Below are 21,974 nucleotides of genomic sequence, written 5' to 3' on the forward strand. Positions count from 1 at the left end.
AATCGTCGGGAGGTTTAAGACGAGAGAAGTTATTCCCTGAGTGATCTCATTATTCTGGGAGGCACAATGAAACAATCGTCGGGAGTTTCAAGACGAGAGAAGTTATTCCCTGAGTGATCTCATTATTCTGGGAGGCACAATGAAGCAATCGTCGGAAGTGTCAAAGCGAGAGAAGGGATTCCCTGAATGAACTCACTATTCTGGGAGGCACAATGAAACAATCGTCAGAAGGGTCAAGGTGAGAGAAGGGATTGTTACTATTAGAGAGCCATGTCTCACAAAGCGAAAAAAGTGGTCCAACTAAAACATTGATATTTCTTTGCGTACTACACGAATATGTAATAAAAGATGGGGGTTCCTATTTAAAAAAACGCAATTGATATTCGTTTGACTCATGGCAGCGCCATCTAGCGGGCCAACAATAGCGCCATCTGGTTTCCCCCTACAAGCTAGACGAGTTTCGTTCTTAGTAGTTTTTTGTTTGATGTTTATTTCGTGAGATATTTTTCACGATCACTATCAATGGACCGCCCTGTATAATCCTGGCAATCCCAAAATGCTTCTTCGGTAGGACCCAGGACTTCACGTATACACAGACTATATCAGGCTCAAAAGTGCGCAGTACCTTGCCAATTTGTCATGTTTTGGGCAGGCTCGTGTTACAGGTAGTATTTGTTTTATTAAATTAGACTTTTGTCGTAATGATATCCTGACAAATTTTAATTTGTATATACTTGAACAGAGCACATTTTATAGCGTTTCTCGTTGGTTTATTGAGTATAACAAATAACGTAACTGAGAAATTAGTCATCAACTATATATATGCTCCTGCAATTAACTAAAACAGTGTGACGATGATCAGGCTGGTTCGATTCGACACTCGTGGAAAGCTACTAGTTTGAATTTAAAGATTTGTGGCGGTAGTGTGCTAGGTTTTGAGTGGTATGGTGCTGGTACCGGAATGAAACAGTCGAAGACCAGTAATAAATTTAGTAACAATTTCAGAAAAAAAAATCCTTCTCAGAGGTGCACAAATTTCAGATGAAAATTTTTTACGCAATTAAAAAAAAACTACAGCCAAAATAAATCTGTTTAACTTTACCGTGCGTTCACACTTCTCCAAATTTTTTCTCGTATCTTCTATGAAATCGAAAAATTTAAATTGTAGATCAGCACTACAATAATTTATGGGTGTCCAAATTGAGCCACAATGGTCAAATAACACAACCCAAACAACAACAATTACCACAGAAACTACAATAAATAAGAGCTCAAGGCTGACTAACACAGGTCCGAAATTTTCCTAATCTGAAACCGCAAAGCAACAAGTCTCGATAGAGTCGACACACAGTACAATAACAATTACGTCAGGTTCGTGGCAACTTAACTAGTTATCAGAAAGAGTAAATTACAATTCCTATATCTGACGCTGGCGCCCGAACACGTGTAACCCCGAAAATGCAGTTAAAATACCTTGTGCACCATCCAAAATCTTTCGTTGTTCAGTATCTCTTCATAACTTTTATATACTACTATTTCTAAATCTGTAAGCTTTATTACAGAAACTGTATTTAACACGTAATGGATGATGCAATAGTGTATTTATTTGTGAACGTACGTAATTGATTGTAATTACAATGTAAATATTGTAAATTGCTGGGTAACCGCCAAGGGAACTTGATTTCAATGTATCGATAGCAACGAGGAAATGGCAACACCTGTGCCGTTGTTTATCTTTCAATATACAGAGTCTCCGTCGCGCTGCGAGCAGAGGGAGGACACAGAAGCTTGAGTCTTGAAACACTGCAGAAACGTTTGATGGGCACTCCCGCAGACGCAATGTGCAGCTATGATCGCGCCAGTGTAGGCGCACCTACTTTATTGACCAGTGGGTATTGAGAGCAAGTTGGAGTGAACAGGCGGTGGAGGCTGCAGTTCCAGATATTGCCTGTCCCATAATTATCCGTGGCTCTGGGAACGACTCGGGTTCCCAACCAACAGCAGCGACAGCAGCATCTCATCACTGTCATCAGCTACACTCTTCTTCGTCCGCAAAGCTGCAATACCGTAAGCCTGGTAACTGACAAAATATAACTAATATTGTACAGGCATTCCGAATGAAATATCTTTAACAAACTTTAATAACTGACTTTCTTGAATATAACCTGCAATAGTTGGAACTTTACCGTCACCTGTGGTGTAAGCGTCCTCAGACTTTATTATCAAGCATAGCCCCTTTCCTTTCCATGCAGTCACCGAATGTAGTAAAAAGTATGAAAATTGATTAACTATTTACTGCCAGTTTTCTTTGTTCGCTGATGACCAGTTTGTCTAAATTCTGTTGGAGTATTAACTTAAAGTACGGTAATATTTCACTTGCAAAACTAATAACTAAAGATACAGCACAAATTAAGAGTGTGCAGTTTCATTTATTCTGTAGTGACCTTATCGAGTGATTTCTGCTGGCTCGTTGCATATGTTATTGTTCTTACACTAAAACAAATCAGTTGTTCATTTGCTTAAAGTAAATTCAGTTCAATCTTTCCGTAATTAAAAGTAAATTCCTTGCCTTTTTCCAAATTTTGCATTATGTTATGCTGACGTTACGAAGTTTCTGTTACAGTCAGCCCTTTATTAAACCAGAAGCTTCATTTAACTTTCAGAATAAGTAACTGTAAACCCAATGCTTTCTGATACATTTATTTTCACGTGAGCTGTTGTGTTGTCGAAAAGACTGACAACATCGTGCTGCCACGCCAGTAATTATTTGCTTAATTTTCTTTGCCACTGCCTTCCTGAGGATTTTGGATATTCATTGCCCTAGTGAGCTGTCGACCGTTTAATTATCCCTTTTTTTCTGATCAGTATTGTTTGCATTAAATATTACGTGGTCCCCCCCCCCCCCCCCAGCCCTCCTGCGTCGTTCGTGAACGATTGCACTAAATTCCACCCTTTTCAAAATTGTTATCCGTATTTATATTAGGTTTATAATAGATTATTTCTTCAGAACGGTCTGTTGTACACTTTATTCCTACTAACCGGTATTATTTTCCTTCAGTGACGATAGCCATACTCGTTGTAAAATTTTATTAGGCATACGTGATCACGTTTATTTATATGACAATACAATAGGCCGATTAGGAAGGGGGAAGAATGTCAGTAAGAAGTTAGTGTTTATACGAACAGTTCTTCAAGTAACGTAATTACTTAGCCCGATAATTTTTCATGCGAAGTAAATGTTTCAGTGGAAGATACTTCACGTGAATCGAAAGTCCAAATAATTGATCAGCTCATTGTTACTACTGTGCAGCTGTTACGAAGTTTTCGGTCAATGGAAGAAAGTATAAAAGATCTTCAAACTGAATAACAATTGCATTTTAACAACATATCTGTGCAATTAGAAAAACCAATGCAATGATCTAACAAAACTGAATAATAATTTTAATAATTTATAACTACAGTGCAGTGCTTTAAGAGGTGAAATTACACAACTAAAAACGGTCTATAAAGTTCTTCCGCAAACGATATGTTCTTTGCCGAAGGAACAAAAGCATTTAAAAGATAATGTACTAAAATCAGAAATTAAAGCTGATCTTTTACGGAAGAGCTGAGGCTGAAGCACAGAAATAATTCGATGATCAGTGCAAGCACAATGTTGATGACTTCTCGCCGTAGATTCTGTACAAGGACGTAGAACTGTAGTGTACGTAGTGTACTGGATTCAGAATTAGACCGTGTGGTTAATGAATTGGTTACAGCAGCGATGTCTAAACGGGACAGTCCTGGTGAATCAATAAAGTCAGAATTATTACAGATAAAATATATTCCAAGCAAAGATCTGTCGGAATGGCGTGACCAAGTTACAACTTAATTCACAACTGTGCAAAAGGAATTGTCTGCAGTTATAGTAATAGATGTGTGAACCCCACCGACTGCTAGTAGAAAATGTGATAGTTCTGCTGTGTACCCCCCCCATGTGCCGTAACGAAATGAATTAACCCCCACACCCAGTTGTGTTCATAAAGGTTTCCAAAGGTGTGCTACCTCAGTTCTGGTGTGAACAGCAAGACATTCGCTTCACAATAGACTTTATTCAGGGTGATAACGCCCTTTGGGGAATTCAAACAGCTGAATCTAGCCAAAGAAATGTACAATATGAAAAAGCATTGTTATCTAAATACTGGTCAGGAAAAGCTTAGAAAACAGTTATTCATTTCTCAATCATTTCATGCTAAACAGGGTTGCCTCCATAGATATTCTGAGCAATACAGAGAAAAAACTCGTTTATAAATAAGGCAAAGTTGCTTTTATACATCTGCGAGAAATTAGCACATGTACCGGATAATAACCCAGAGCATTTCATGTCTGTATTTTACTCCACAGAGCCCTATGAAAGCACAAAGGTCAGTCAGAATAACAATAACTGCCCCAACAGTGCATCACAGCAAATCCTCCTCTAGTAGAGAACCACAATTCAGGACAGCCGAATGAATATCTAACTGCCCTAGTGACGTCACCTCCTACGTCACCCGGCTATGACGCACTACGTGCGAGCCTCCGCCCACCGAATCTAAATAATCACAGAAGGTACGATAATCGATACCGTCCTAGTTATCAGGGAAACGGGGATGCACAGTTCTATAGACGTAACAACAACGGTTACTGGAATTCACATAATGCAAACCTAAACTGAAGGGATGTGAATAATACTTACCTGCAGAATAACAGACGCACCATGGTCCACCTGACATCACCTGTCGGTAAGTATTATTGAAGTGACCAATGAGCCACGACCGACTCCCAATAACAAAGCTTATTCAGGCTAATTCTGCTCACAGTAGCCCCTCCAATGATGGTAGTTTCGCGGACTGTGGGCAGTCAGGGTAGTCACATTAATCTGTTAAGATACAATGACAGAATTCATATAAGAGATGAACCCGCAAGTATTAGTTCAGCCTTCAGTACATGCTATAGCTCTGGCAAGTACTTACTTCAGTTTTTCTAGACACAGGTCGCTGTGTTAATGTTACATCACAGAATGCATATAACAAGATTAAGAAAGTTAAGAATTTTTAGCATATTGCAGTCCCGTCAGCAACTGTGAAGAATCAGCCCCAGTTGCACAAATTTTCTGGTTTTTACCAGGTTTCGGCTAAATTAAATATTTCTGAAGGAGGCTAGGTTAATTTAGCCGAAACCCGGTAAAGACCAGAAAATTTGTGCAACTGAGGCTGATTCTTCAAAATATTAGGTAAAGAAAGTGTCGGTTTACCGGTACAGAACTGCCGTATAACCAGAGCTCTGACTGCAAAATGGCAGCGTGTCAAGTGGCAGACACAGGCGTTCGTTATAATAGGAAATGGATTTATGTTATGCCCATTTCTAATTTTGAGAGGCATCATAGTCGAATGTTTACTTGGCATGGAGTTTTCATGAGAAAAGGACGTAAAATTAGACTGTTCTTTCGGTAAACACTATTTTTTCGCTGAGGACAAAGCTGTCATTGCTGATTTAATACAAATCCCAGCAAAACATGGTAAATATGACAAGAATATTAAGATAAAATTCATGAAAACAAATAGTGCACCTGAAAATAATTCTTTGTGTCAGTCGTAAGAGTGAAAACAACAAAGCTTACATCCACGATCAAGTAATGGAACCATCATATTTCAGTACGGAGAAACTAAAACCAAAAAACTTACTTGAGAATTATTTACATGTAACAGATGAAAAACCGGTATAATAAATACGTATGTGCAACACGTAAACGTGAGTCCACTGACACATTTTGCGGAAAATCTTACCCAAGCCTTGGGAAAAACCGAGAGGCAGTTGCCCGAGAAATAAAAGAAACTTCTTCATTGGAATGTCACTGAACTATCACAATCCCTGTATGAATGTTCTCCAGTCTGGACTGTCTTCAGGCTCTTCCTCACAAATCAAACAGCAGATCGGATTATCCTGTTCTCTGCATTCTGAATCATCACTCCTCATATCTTGCATTCTTTGCTGTTGTTACCATTATTGTCATTATCATTCTCATTGTCTTCCACATGCACTTGCCTCGGCTCACCATCGTTTACTGTGGAAACGCCATATTCATCCACTGACTCAATTTTTTCATGAAATAAATTCGTCACCGTCACCGTCACTGTTATCATTTCCGTTTTATCTCATTCAATACCGGGCCTTTCTCTTGGTCAAGAGTGTGTGTTGTTCTAGTGCAGATGTTACATAATCTTGTAAGGTCACGTTCTTTAAGAACAGTAAGTCTCTCGTTGGTTGCCTTTAAGACAGTGTGGCAAACAGATTGCGTTACGTGACAGTGTGCTATAATGTTCTCACACCCTGGCGTATACTCTGTGGTGAATTGGTACCCCTGCAAATGGTGGCAAACGAGCTAACCTCTCACATGTTAGTTTTGCTGTCATCAACAACTGCAGAGTTCAGTGATCCGTGTATACCTTAGTCTTTCTCCCGAGTAGGAAGGAACGAAATTTTTCACTCGGGCAAACAAAGGCAAGTGCTTCAACTTTTGTCACGGGATATTTCTCCTCTTATGGCGAAAGAACTCTACTCGCGAAGGAGGTCGTTTTCCAGGTCTGTGGATTGAAAGAGCATTAAGACCTGTCTATGAACTATTTGTCACTAGAAAAAACATCTTATTGACATCCATATGTGATAGAATCGCTGCATTAACTAAAATGTCCTTCTTGTTGTTGTAGTCTTCAGTCCAGAGACTGGCTGATGCAGCTCTTCATGCTACTCTATTCTGTGCAAGCTTCATCTCCCAGTACCTACTGCAACCTACATCCTTCTGAATCTGTTTAGTGTATTCATCTCTTGGTCTCCCTCTACGATTTTTACACTCCACGCTGCCCTCCAATACTAAATTGGTGATCCCTTGATACGAGGTGCGACTAGAAAAAAACCGGACTGATGCTGGAAAAAACATTTATTTACAATTATTTACAATTTCATGTTATCACCTTCAATGTACTCTCCTCCTCGGTCTCTACACCGCTCCATACGAATTTTCCACTGTTCATAGCAATGCTGCAGATCATTTTCGGTAAGTCCATACATTACTTCCGTCGCTTTTTCTTTTACTGCCTCAACAGTCTGAAATCTAGTTCCTTTCAAAGCTGACTTGACTTTAGGGAAAAGAAAAAAGTCACAGGGGGCCAAATCAGGTGAGTAGGGTGGATGATCTAAGATGGGAATGTTGTGTTTTGCCAAAAACGTCTTCACTGACAACGCACTGTGAGCTGGGGCATTGTCTTGGTGAATGATCCATGACTTTTTTCTCCACAAATCGTTCCGTTTTCTCCGTACTCGCTCACGTAGAGTAGCCAGGACGCTAATGTAGTAATGCTGATTCACTGTTTGTCCCTCTGGTACCCAATCAATGTGCACAATCCCTTTGATGTCAAAAAAAACAATCATCATTGCCTTGAATTTCGATTTTGACATTCGTGCTTTTTTTTTGTCGTGGAGAACCAGGAGTTTTCCAATGCATCGATTGGCGTTTAGTTTCGGGATCGTAAGTAAAAAACCACGATTCATCGCAAGTAATAACATTTTGTAAGAAGGTGGGATCACTTTCAATGTTTTCCAGGATGTCAGAACAAATCATTCTTCGGCGTTCCTTCTGTTCAATTGTGAGACACTTTGGAACCATTTTTGAACACACTTTGTTCATGTTGAAACTTTCATGAAGAATCTGCCTAACACTTTCCTTGTCAACTCCTGTTAACTCAGACACTGCTCTGATTGTTAAACGGCGATCTTGTCGAACAAGTTTACCGATTTTTTCAATGTTTGCATCAGTTTTTGCTGACAATGGTCTGCCAGTGCGAGTGTCATCACTGGTGTCTTCGCGGCCATCTTTAAATCGTTTAAACCACTTAAACACTTGTGTTCGCGATAAACAATCATCGCCGTACACTTGTTGTAACATTACAAACGTTTCACTTGCAGATTTTCCTAGTTTGAAACAAAATTTGATGTTAACACGCTGTTCTTTCTGTACACTCAACATTTTCCGACGCACAGACAAAACGTCAACTACTTAAAACAGACGCCACAGGCAGACTGAGTGCAGGAGGCAGATGAAACTCCAGCAGTAGGCGGAGCGAGAGTCACGTGACAGGCCACGCGACTTTCAGCCTTATTGCTTTCGTTTTATTGTTTCACCAGTACTAGTCCGGTTTTTATCTAGCCACACCTCGTATCTCAGAACATGTCCTACCAACTGATCCCTTCTTCTAGTCAAGTTGCGCCACAAATTTCTATTCTCTCCAATTCTAATCAATACTTAAAATCTATACTCGGTGTTAACAAACTTCTCTTCTTCAGAAACGCTTTCTTTGCCATTGCCAGTCTACGTTTTATATCCTCTCCACTTCGACCATAATCAGTTATTTTGCTCCCCAAATAGCAAAACTCATTTACTACTTTAAGCGTCTCATTTCCTAATCTAATTCCCGCAGCATCACCCGATTTCATTCGACTACATTCCATTATCCTCGTTTTACTTTTGTTGATGTTCATCTCATATCCTCCATTCAAGACACTGTCCATTCCGTTCAGCTGCTTTTCCAGGTCCTTCGCTGTCTCTGACAGAATTACAATGTCATCGGTGAACCTCAAAGTTTTTATTTCTTCCTGTCGATCTCATTTTTGAGACTTTGTATTCCTTTTTGTCTGCTTCATTTACTGCATTTTTGAATTTTCTCCTTTCATCAATTAAATTCAGTATCTCTTCTGTTACCCAAGCATTTCTATTAGCACCTCGTCTTTTTACCTATTTGATCCTCTGCTGCCTTCACTATTTCATCTCTCAAAGCTACCCATTCTTCTTCTACAGTATTTCTTTCACCCATTCTTGTTAATCGTTCCCTAATGCTCTCTCTGAAACTCTCTACAACCTCTGGTTCTGTCAGTTTATTTAGGTCCCATCTCCTTAAATTTCTACCTCTTTGCAGTTTCTTTAGTTTTAATCTACAGTTCATAACCAATAGATTGTGGTCAGAGTCCACATCTGCCCCTGGTAATGTCTTACAATTTAAAAACTGGTTCCTAAATCTCTGCCTTACCATTATATAATCTATCTGAAACCTGTCATTATCTCCAGGCTTCTTCCATGTATACAACCTTCTTTTATGATTCTTGAACCAAGTGTTAGCTATGATTAAGTTATGCTCTGTGCAAAATTCTACCAGGCGGCTTCCTCTTTCATTCCTTACTCCCATTCCATATTCACCTACTACGTTTCCTTCTCTTCCTTTTCCTACTATCGAATTCCAGTCACCCGTGACTATTAAATTTTCGTCTCCCTTCACTATCTGAATAATTTATTTTGTCTCATCATACATTTCATCAATCTCTTCGTGGGCGCTGAAGACCTTGCTGTCGTGCGCCCAAAAAGCCCTCTACTACTACTACTCTTCGTCATCTGCGAAGCTAGGCGGCATATAAACTTGTACTACTGTGGTAGGCGTGGGCATCGTACCTATCTTGGCCACAATTATGCGTCCTTAATATCGTCAGATTCTGTTTGTGCATAATCGTCCCAGTTCCACGCTTCAGTTTTTCCCATTAACTTGTACAATCGTGATGTAGACAATGCGATATAGTTAACAAAACGTTTATAAAATTAATCGTAGAATTCTTTCTTTGCCTAAATCTTTTCCGTATCTGGGAGGATACTTCATATGTGACCTAATAATTTAATACTACGCTTACCAATCTGCGATTTATCTTAGTCGACAGTGACTCTAACCTGATTACAAACTGCTAGTAATCTTCCGAAGACTTCGTTGTGATCTGACCATGGCTTTTCAGCTATCAACATATCATCGACATACAAGATAATCCTATTCATTAAATCATATGAGAAGATCATGTTCAGGTTCCTAATAAATGCGGCAGAAGAATCACTGAGACCAAAGGTAAACTCCTTGAATTGGTAACTTTTGCCGATATAGAAAAATGCAGTATACTGATGGCATTTGGAAACCAGAACAAATTTCCAGTGGCTTTCACGCAAGTGTATGAAGACATCAAACTCCATGAAACTTCTGCAACAACTCTTCCAAACCCTCTGGTTGATCAGTCTCAGTCAAATTAATGCTTGTATTTTTCTATCTCGAATCCAGAACCAGTCGAAAATTGCCCTCTCTTTTTGGAACGCCCAGTAGGGGGTGTTACGGGAACTGATCACTCTTTCTGTAACAGATTTTGCCAACATATCTTGGATCTCCTTCTCCATCTTTGCTTTGTACGCAACGGGAATAGCGTAGGGCCTAATAAAAACCTTTTGGTTTTCACGTACCGCAAATTCGTATTCAAAATTACTAATGGCACCAGGCGAATCAGAAAACACCTTTCCATACTTATATAAGACACTGTACAATTAATTTCGCTCAACCTCCAAAACGCCTTTCCCCTCAGCGCTGCTCAGAGAGCAAAGTAGCTTTTGCGCCTTCACCACCGTCAATTTGTTCAACTTAAGTTCACAACTCTTCTTCCATAAGAAATTTAAGACAACCCACTTCCGTCTCTCCTCTTACCGTACAATCTACAAACTATAATCTGTCAACAATCCCCTTAATATTCAATGATGCTTCACCTAAACCCAAGTCTAATGTTGCTTGGTGGAAAGTCAAATAATCGACTCTCGAAATCACATCGACATTTAGCGATGGTGCAACTGTCAAATTTATTTCAATCTCGACGCCCCGACACTTAAACACTAAATGAGTCTCTCTTTATCTCAATACTTTTCTTGAACATTGCTCCCTTAACTTTGGCTCCTTTTAATGGAAAAGTCGGATAAATGTGTCTTCACTAATAATAGAGAAGGGGCTGCCAGTGTCAAAAACGCAAATTAAATTGCTGGACCCACAGATGACGATGTGACAGGGGTTATTGCCGGAACTTTTCTTTCGAAGACTTCTTCTGTAACCATCCCTCTTATGTTTTTCTCAAAGACAAAGAAAATATCCCATTCTGTCTCTGCTTCCACTCCATTGCTCTGTACCCTTCTCCCAGCAAAACCTGTCACCGCTGAGGAACTGGCCTTTCCTCTGGCCGATTACTACATCGGTCCGTGGAACGTATCTTGTGGGATCACAAATTGGTTACTGTTCCTTAGCTCGTCTCTGTACCAGATTTGTTCCCTTAAGTCTGTCCCTGTAAGTTCAATCCAGGTTCTCTCACCGACGATTGTCCTTGCATTTGTAGCGCTCGTTATTTTGTCGATACCGCCTATTTGAAGGAAAGTTTTGGTGTCGTGGCAGTTCATTATAGTTTGGATCACGTCGGTTATTTAGCAACGCGTTTTCTCCTGCAACGTATTACAGTCCCTGGAGTAGGCTTTCAAAATCTTCAACATCATCTTTGTATCTCGCAGCTAAGATTATATGCCCAAGACCTGTAGGCAGAGCTCTACACATTGTACTGAAAGTGATTTTTCTGAGCCATATGCTCAAAGAATCTCGCCGGACTCACGAATCCTGACTGGCGGTAATTTCGTAAAGTCACTATACCATATTCAGCGCTATCTAGCACAGCCGTGGATCAGTACGCCTATAAAATACGCCTGGGAAAATTATCTGTACGACAACGCTCTTTCCAGGTGATCTTTTTCGGAGGGCCGGTACTTTAAATAACCCTGCATGAATTCGGTTCTGTACCCACTAGACCAGGGGGACACAGTGAATAATGGAATTGTTGTAACCAAGAGATGGGATGGACACCATCTGAGGAATCACGGAACATTTAGAATTTCTATTCGGACAAGAAATGCTTATAATCGAACTCTTCCATTTCTTCCCGTTGCGAAAAATCTGTGACATTCCTGTTACTTTTCGTGCCTTGCATGTGCTCGTACATATCTGGACAGCAATCCTATCCCATACGACTTCGTGTCCGGAATCATCAGGATCTAACCCCCCCTCCCCCCCCCCCCTCCTCCTCGACTCTTATCATTTGCTGTTCATTCCTCGCTTTCATGGATGCGGTCTAATCTTCTTTCTACCTCTGTTCACCTGCAATAGCACCGATTTAATTGGTGCTAACCATCACTGCTTTTATCCTCAACCAGTAAAGCCTTCACACTTTCAGGTAATTTACCTACCCCCTCTTCAAAGTTATTTTCCTTATTCTTAAGGATTCTAACTTCTCTTTCACACCCTATACAGACGTACTGTGGGCTGTAACCGGCTACTGACCTTTTAACTGTCGCGCTCATAATGCTTCGATATCTTGCTGCACTGTTTTCTCATACATTTAAACTCCCCTCGTAATTTAATTTATTCTGCTTCTAAGGTTTCAACCCTTTCTTCCATCCTTGTACATTTTGCCTCTTGTTCGGCCCGGAATTCTTCTCTCAACTGAAGCTTGGAACCGTTCATCTAAACTATTACCGATCTCCTCCATTTTATTAGTTCGATTATCACTCCCGCTTCTATGCATTCCTTCGCACATATTTCTTGCAGTTTATTAAGCTCGTTTAGCTTTTCGTGCTGATGTTTGCCTTGTTAACCCATTTTTCACTTGATTTTTATTGATTTCTTCGATGTGAGTCACTATGTTCTTAATATACTCGGTGAACGACGCTTCACCCATAGACCGATTAATGTGGCTTTCGTTTTAATGCGTTTGCACATTGGTGGAGTCAAAATTTTGTAATGCCTCTGGCGTGCGACTAATATCCGTAGTTGTACAATCGTTACGGTTTGTCAACTTCCCCAAAAACAGCCACAGCATCTTGCCCATCGGGCCAGAAACCTGTTTCTTTTGCGCAGTTTACATCATCGAACCCGATGTGTACATTCGCTAATGCCACTGCCTCATAGTCATATGCATCTTGCGCTTCTAATTCTGCTGATCCTTCCCCCATATCACGCTTCACTCGGCACGATCTACCCTTCAAAGGGTCGTATGAGGCCACTTCAGGTGAAATACTCGTAAGCAGACAAAATTACAGGGATAATAAATACAAAAAGTAATATCGACACACTCCTCGATTTCCCTACAGTTGTCCCCACAAAAATCAAAGTGCACAATAAATTGTACGAAAAAAAACCCAAAATCACAACACAACCAAAATATTATCAAAGGAACGCATAAAATCACTAAGGGATGGTGTATCAGACAATGCAGAGAGATGATGAAAATCCTGAAATAGGGTTCGCCAAATGAAAGACTACTGTTGTTATCACGGCAGAGTGAGGTAAGTGAAAGAAGTCTACAACGCTCCTTAGTATCTTGGCAGGGTAAGCTAAATGGAAGTAGCCTATTATTATCTGGTGAGGAACTAAGTAAGCTGTTGCTACGTGATTCTACTAATGATTCAATACGAGGATCGCCAGATCCCTGAGCATCAATGATTAATACAAAAATAAAGGAATGTATGTTACGGCCTATAGGCTGATTAGAAGATATCTGATTTAAAATAAGAATTACACCATAGAATTGTCATAAGGAAAAAAGGGGCTGCTAGTGTTAAAAACTCAAATTAAATTGCTGGACCCACAGATGCCGATGTGACAGGGGCTGATTGCCTTGGTTAATCTATATTATAAAGAAAGGGTATTAATTGACTACCATAATTGTATCAAGAAGAATTCCATTGCTACTCACTTATTTTGCAAAGACCTACACATGTGGGAAAAGCTAAACACAGCGAACGTCCTCTTACAAAAATAACAAGAAATATATTTTGTGTTAAACGGTCTCAGCTGCAAGTAATTCACATACGGTGGGCTTACAACAAACTGGGAAAAACAGTGTAAAAGAGGCGTCACTTCCATAGACCGTGACTGAATCTATCTTAAATGATGTGGCAGAAATATGAGTTTCTCACAGTGTTAAGAAGAGGCTAGACATGCCCCACAACTAATATTATTTGCATCAGGAGAGCGGGTCGGGTCATGGCATAGTGCGCGCAAATTGCGTGGCCGCTAGATGCCCGGTCGGCTGGGGAAGCGTGGGGGAGTGCTAGTGGTAGTGGTGGGGGGAGGAGGGGTCTCTCAGAGCGCTGGAGGGGAAATGCCGAGTGCTGGAGACTACGCTCTCAGTTTTTGTAAATATTAAGGCCCTCACACACGCTACTGCATGCTTGACAATCACGCATGCGCAAGCGTGCTTGTGCAAGATTGCTTGACCGTTTGTAGGGCAAATTAGCGCAAGCATCCAGCTTGCACAAGCAGCTTCACGCTTGACCGAATTTCGATTATGGGTGCTTTGGTAAGCCTCCAAGCGTGTCCATGCTTGCTCGTGTGTGCCTAGAGTAGGGAGGCTTGAACAAGCACACATCTGTCATTCGGACACAGACTGTGGAGAGCGCGCGTTTGTTTAGGTTTTGTGTCGTTTCCTTCTTCTCTCTGATGTCGGACTGGGAGGTGTTGGAGGAATTTATTAGGTGCTACGAAAGACATCCATGTTTATGGAATATTAAAAGTAAAGATATCACTATAAAATGAAGAGAAACGCAGCATATGAGGTGCTTTTCACAAAGTACAAAGAAATAGAGCCATCGGCAACTAAAAATACTGTTATTAAGAAAATTAATACATTACGAACGAATTACAGACGAGAAAAAAAGGAAAAGTGACTTCACTTACAAATCAGGGGCTGCAGCAGACGAAGTTTACAACCTGTTTGTGGTACTTTGATCCTTTCAGATTTTTAAATGAACAGGAGACACCAAGATGCTCTTCCAGTAATTTTCAAGGAAATGAGGTAAGTGAGATAGGTTGGTAGTGGTATTTAGTCACAGTAGCACTGTTACAATTAAGATATATGCCTATACTTTTATTTGTTTATATATACTGCAATACACATTGTTTTCTTCTACATTTTTCTTTACTGCTGATGCACAAAATTATGTTGCCAAAGAACTTGTCCTTCATTCACAGAGTAGTTCATAAATTCCTCTCACACATGTTTAGCATCAAGTGGAATGTTTGCTGCAGTAGACCTTTGCAATGGTAGCATATTATCTGTTGTTAAGCCATAAGGCGTCATGAGGGACAAAAGATTCAAATACGTTTCCTCATTCAACCTGAGGTAATTATGGCAATCACAAGGTTATATCTTCAATCCACTCAGTAAATTTGTGTGAGAATACGATTTTCGTTTTTTAAGCCACTCTTTACTCCACATATGGCGTTCTCTCTTTTTTCCGTAAAACAAGCAAAAAGGCTGCAACAGCAAGCGCATCGTCATCTGTGCTCGACATTTTCCAATATAAACAAACTGATGCTTGTATGTGCGTGCTTGATTCGTGTGGAGGCACGATGAATTTGTGCACGCTTGAGCAAACACGCTTGCGCATGCGTGGTTGTCAAGCATGCAGTAGCGTTCCCCATGCCCATACCTGCATTGTCACCATCCAAAAGAATCTACCTCTGCTTTCGTTAGTATCTAAAAACAGTTCCGCCGAAAATGCAGCGATTTATTTTATCCTGGCTTGTTTTTGTAACTTTCAGATAGGCGTAATGAGTCGCGAATGTCGAGTAAAACCTACACATTTCTCTGGTTGCCATGTCAAAATTTGCTTCTTCTGCCAAAACACAACAGGGTTTAAACTGTCTCACATCACTAACGTGCTGTGCAGACACAGTTGTGAGGTAATTCTGAAACAGTGGTTTATTAAGTGTACTAAGTGAGGGATTGAGCTTATGAAAAAGCACATCCTCAGAACAAAAAATGTCCGCCCCGGTAGCTGAATGGTTAGCGTGACGGATTGTCAGTCCTCTGGGCCCGGGTTCGATTCCCAGCTGGGTCGCGGACTTTTCTCCGCCCAGGGACTGGGTGTTGTGCTGTCCTCACCATCATCCTATCATCCTCATCGACTGCAGGCCGCCGAAGTCGCGTCAAATTGAAAGACCGGCACCCGGCGAACGGTCTGCCCGACGGGGGGCCCTAGCCATACGATTAAAAAAGAAAGTACAAAAAAACGTGTAATGTCTTCACATATGTTGATCCAAAATCCATAGCATTTCTCGTTTCACCAGCAAAAGATGGTCCTTAAAAATTACATTCCTTCGCCGAAAAAGACTGTAGTTATTGGAACAACACGGTAGATATTGAAATTTTACGTAATAACGACATGGTAAAATACTCTTCTCTTGGTGTGCTATCATTTGCCAAAATTTCACTTCGATATCTGAAACCAGTTATGAAATATGAGGAATGTTGTGGATATTTCATTCTGGCTTCATCGCTTGCGCGGCGCGATCGCGAATGGGTGTACTGCATCAGATCAGTTTTCTCGAGATTGGTAACAGATAGATACCTCTACCCAAGTCTAAAGAAAAATCCAGTTATGTTAGCTAAATTTCATATGCAACAACATATTATGTAATATGCACCAAACGCAAAATCGTGGCAGGCTGTATTTTCACAATAGCTATGAGCATTAACGAAATGATGTGCACATCATCATGGACCTGGCATATAAAGCTATAAGTGAAGCAAAATTGAAATTTTCAACCTCATTTTTTTTTTGGTCATCAGTCTACTGACTGGTTTGATGCGGCCCGCCACGAATTCCTTTCCTGTGCTAACCTCTTCATCTCAGAGTAGCACTTGCAACCTACGTCTTCAATTATTTGCTTGACGTATTCCAATCTCTGTCTTCCTCTACAGTTTTTGCCCTCTACGGCTCCCTCTAGTACCATGGAAGTCATTCCCTCATGTCTTAGCAGATGTCCTATCATCCTGTCCCTTCTCCTTATCAGTGTTTTCCACATATTCCTTTCCTCTCCGATTCTGCGTAGAACCTCCTCATTCCTTACCTTATCAGTCCACCTAATTTTCAACATTCGTCTATAGCACCACATCTCAAATGCTTCGAGTCTCTTCTGTTCCGGTTTTCCCACAGTCCGTGTTTCACTACCATACAATGCTGTACTCCAGACGTACATCCTCAGAAATTTCTTCCTCAAATTAAGGCCGGTATTTGATATTAGTAGACTTCTCTTGGCCAGAAATGCCTTTTTTGCCATAGCGAGTCTGCTTTTGATGTCCTCCTTGCTCCGTCCGTCATCGGTTATTTTACTGCCTAGGTAGCAGAACTCCTTAACTTCATTGACTTCGTGACCAACAATCCTGATGTTAAGTTTCTCGCTGTTCTCATTTCTACTACTTCTCATTACCTTCGTCTTTCTCCGATTTACTCTCAAACCATACTGTGTACTCATTAGGCTCTTCATTCCGTTCAGCAGATCATTTAATTCTTCTTCACTTTCACTCAGGATAGCAATGTCATCAGCGAATCGTATAATTGATATCATTTCACCTTGTATTTTAATTCCACTCCTGAACCTTTCTTTTATTTCCATCATTGGTTCCTCGATGTACAGATTGAAGAGTAGGGGCGAAAGGCTACAGACTTGTCTTACACCCTTCTTAATACGAGCACTTCGTTCTTGATCGCCCACTCTTATTATTCCCTCTTGGTTGTTGTACATATTGTATATGACCCGTCTCTCCCTACAGCTTACCCCTACTTTTTTCAGAATCTCGAACAGCTTGCACCATTTTATATTGTCGAACGCTTTTTCCAGTTCGACAAATCATATGAAAGTGTCTTGATTTTTCTTTAGCCTTGCTTCCATTATTAGCCGTAACGTCAGAATTGCCTCTCTCGTCCCTTTACTTTTCCTAAAGCCAAACTGATCGTCACCTAGCGCATTCTCAATTTTCTTTTCCATTCTTCTGTATATTATTCTTGTAAGCATCTTCGATGCATGAGCTGTTAAGCTGATTGTGCGATAATTCTCGCACTTGTCAGCTCTTGCCGTCTTCGGAATTGTGTGGATGATGCTTTTCCGAAAGTCAGATGGTATATCGCCAGACTCATACATTCTATACACCAACGTGAATAGTCGTTTTGTTGCCACTTCCCCCATTGATTTTAGAAATTCTGATGGAATGTTATCTATCCCTTCTGCCTTATTTGACCGTAAGTCCTCCAAAGCTCTTTTAAATTCCGTTTCTAATACTCTTCTCTTCTAAATCGACTCCTGTTTCTTCTTCTATCACATCAGACAAATCTTCGCCCTCATAGAGACTTTCAATGTATTCTTTCCATCTATCTGCTCTCTCCTCTGCATTTAACAGTGGAATTCCTGTTGCACTCTTAATGTTACCACCGTTGCTTTTAATGTCACCAAAGGTTGTTTTGACTTTCCTGTATGCTGAGTCTGTCCTTCTGACAGTCATATCTTTTTCGATGTCTTCACATTTTTCCTGCAGCCATTTCGTCTTAGGTTCCCTGCACTTCCTATTTATTTCATTCCTCAGCGACTTGTATTTCTGTATTCCTGATTCTCCCGGAACATGTTTGTACTTCCTCCTTTCATCAATCAGCTGAAGTATTTCTTCTGTTACCCATGGTTTCTTCGCAGCTACCTTCTTTGTACCTATGTTTTCCTTCTCAATTTTTGTGATGGCCCTTTTTAGAGATGTCCATTCCTCTTCAACTGTACTGCCTACTGCGCTATTCCTTATTGCTGTATCTATAGCGTTAGAGACCTTCAAACGTATCTCGTCATTCCTTAGTACTTCCGTATGCCACTTATTTGCGTATTGATTCTTCCTGACTAATGTCTTGAACTTCAGCCTACTTTTCATCACTACTATATTGTGGTCTGAGTCTATATCTGCTCCTGGGTACGCCTTACAATCCAGTATCTGATTTCGGAATCTCTGTCTGACCATGATGTAATCTAATTGAAATCTTCCCGTATCTCCCGGCCTTTTCCAAGTATACCTCCTCCTCTTGTGATTCTTGAACAGGGTATTCGCTATTACTAGCTGAAACTTGTTACAGAACTCAATTAGTCTTTCTCCTCTTTCATTCCATGTCCCAAGCCCATATTCTCCTGTAACCTTTTCTTCTACTCCTTCCCCTACAACTGCATTCCAGTCGCCCATGACTATTAGATTTTCGTCCCCCTTTACATACTGCATTACCCTTTCACTATCCTCATACACTTTCTCTATCTGTTCATCTTCAGCTTGCGACGTCGCCATGTATACATGAACTATCGTTGTCGGTGTTGGTCTGCTGTCGATTCTGATTAGAACAACCCGGTCACTAAACTGTTCACAGTAACACACCCTCTGCCCTACCTTCCCATTCATAACGAATCCTACACCTGTTATACCATTTTCTGCTGCTGTTGATATTACCCGATACTCATCTGACCAGAAATCCTTGTCTTCCATCCACTTCACTTCACTGACCCCTACTATATCTAGATTGAGCCTTTGCATTTCCCTTTTCAGATTTTCTAGTTTCCCTACCACGTTCAAGCTTCTGACATCCCACGCCCCGACTCGTAGAACGTTATCCTTTCGTTGATTATCCAATCTTTTTCTCATGGTCACCTCCCCCTTGGCAGTCCCCTCCCGGAGATCCGAATGGGAGACTATTCCGGAATCTTTTGCCAATGGAGAGATCATCATGACACTTCTTCAATTACAGGGGCCACATGTCCTGTGGATACACGTTACGTGTCCACCTAATAGTTTCTGTAAAATCGTTTGGGAAAGATTGCAGGATGCGGGCCTCGATTCTGTCATTGGTGATCGGCCTGAAGGTGGAAGACAGTTATCGGCCTCCCCTTCTGAACAAACGAATGAACTCGCCCAGCGTTTTGGACGAAAGTTGGTCACTGCGCATCGGCCACGGTATCGTGCACGAGCTGTTGACTCCAGAAACACGAAAGAATTGAAATGAAATGCTAAGAATCATGGCTATGACTGTGAAACGACTCCAATTTGGTCGTACGGTTTCTAAACAGCACACAATGCTAACCTCAGTTAAACCGTATCAATGCAGCGAAAATACTCACCATTCTTCCTGCTGCCTCGAATATCCAACGTACACCAACTGTCATTGAACGAGGACCAGAAAGCCATTGTTCTTCGCCACTCTCCAAAAGCGAATCTTCATTCCACCACTCTCTGAATCTGAGTGTTCTCTGTACTGCCCTCTGGAACAGAATGTTCTGTGCGCTGCCCTCCGGAACAAAATATTCTCTCTGTACTTTTTCGTTTCTCTAACTATGGCGTCTCAATAGAAATAATTCCGTCCAAAATGCACGTCACCCGACCAAGGCTCGTGCTTATTTGTTCCACCTATCAGAATAGAGAAAATTTTCCGTATGACACCCTTCATCTCATTTTATGAGTCTCACAATGAGAATAGTGGCCAGTGAGAGCATTAGTCTATAAGACACGAGCAAATTATCGTTTTTGCTCTTGCTATTCTGCTTACTTTTCGATAATTCCTCAAGTCTTCCCACAGTTTTGGTGAACACCATCGAGATCAGTAGGACCGCGTAGGTGTAACTTCTAAATTAATCAGTAGGCTGTGAACCTTCGACTGGCGTCAGTATGCCGTGTGGGGACGTAAACGGCCATACATTTCTGAGCCACGAAGTCTACAAGAAAAGCGTCTCCACCAGTAATCAGTACAGAGTCCTCCTCGGTGCACGCTTCCGAGAGCAGATCGTCAGATTGTCTCAGCCCTGGGCAGCAACAGCTCTGAATACGTTACGCGAAGGCTCTGCAATGTTTAATGGACATGAGCAATGGTGTGCTGCCCTAATGACTAACTGCACCAACGCCAATTAAAAAGCAAGATAACCGAGGGTCTCGCGATCACGGTTAAAACTTAATCGCGATTAAGTTGTCTCTGTGCTGCTCCAACGTTAAACGCCAGTTACCAAAACGCGGGTAGCTGATCGGGAGTTACACCGCGGTTAACTCCGCCTGTTACAAAGGAAAGCGCCCATATACATGCAAAGATTATGATATTCGCTGTCTGCCTATGGTGTTGTAACCGCCTTAGTCTGTGGTACTTACACGCGCTTTTCATATTGTTGGCGTAACGTGAGCGTTGTTATTGCACTATGGAGAACAAGAAAAGGACTCCGAATTTTTCCGTATTCGAAGTAGACATACTTTTGCAGTTGGTTGCCTCCAGTTCAAGTATATTAGAGTGTAAATAAACGGATGGTTGCACACTTAGGGAAAAACTGGATACATGGGAAAATATAGCAACACAATTTAATTCAACTCCAGGTAAGATTAAATTTTACTTGAATCATAAATCAATAAATATCTGTTACTAATGTAAATTAAAACACTATTTTTCATGGTGCTTAGATTAATATTGAATAAGAATTCAAGACACACACAACAAGAATGATATCAGCTACTACAAAATATATCCATTTTGGGTGTAACAAAAAGAAGGCCTGAAAGGCTTAGAACATGTTACGAGAATTTGAAGAGGAGGTTGCGGAAGGATTTGGCTGAAGAGAAGGTTCAAGTCTATAAAACATGAGGAGGGAAGGCGGTAGCAGTACCTAAAAAGAGTCCACGCGAAGCAAAACCACTGGAAATTGTTGGCTTATCATTGAAGCCACTGGAAAATACCTTTGATTCGGATGCACAGTACAGTGTAATAATGGATCTAAATGTAGATGTAGTTGATGATGCAGCAGTTGGCGATGCCAGAAGTACCACAAACAGTAACGGAACTGTAATTGCTGCTGAAGCTGGCAAAAGCCTGATCCCGTCACAGGTTATGAGGAATGTTCAACAACCCTTCTCCAAACCTTCAAGTGCAGGAACACAAGAAACATGTAATCGGAGAAGGGTGCCACTGAGACCTAAACCAACTTCCTCCTCTGCGCTGGACAGTGTGATGAAGAAGAAGGTGGAAGTACTCCAGCAGCAGCTGGAAATGATGAACAGAGAATATATGAAAGAAATGAAAATAAAAAAATCTCATAATTTTGGCACTAAAAAAATTAAAATATTGGAAGCGGAAGAATTCTACCGAATGTAATGTAAATGTTTAAAGCACATTTTGTTATTTGTGCCCTATAATAATTTCAAATGAAAATGATTACATATTTTACATGCATTAAGTAACAGTT

The sequence above is a fragment of the Schistocerca piceifrons genome, chromosome 3, assembly GCF_021461385.2.
Source record: "Schistocerca piceifrons isolate TAMUIC-IGC-003096 chromosome 3, iqSchPice1.1, whole genome shotgun sequence".
Classification (NCBI taxonomy): Eukaryota; Metazoa; Arthropoda; class Insecta; order Orthoptera; family Acrididae; genus Schistocerca; species Schistocerca piceifrons.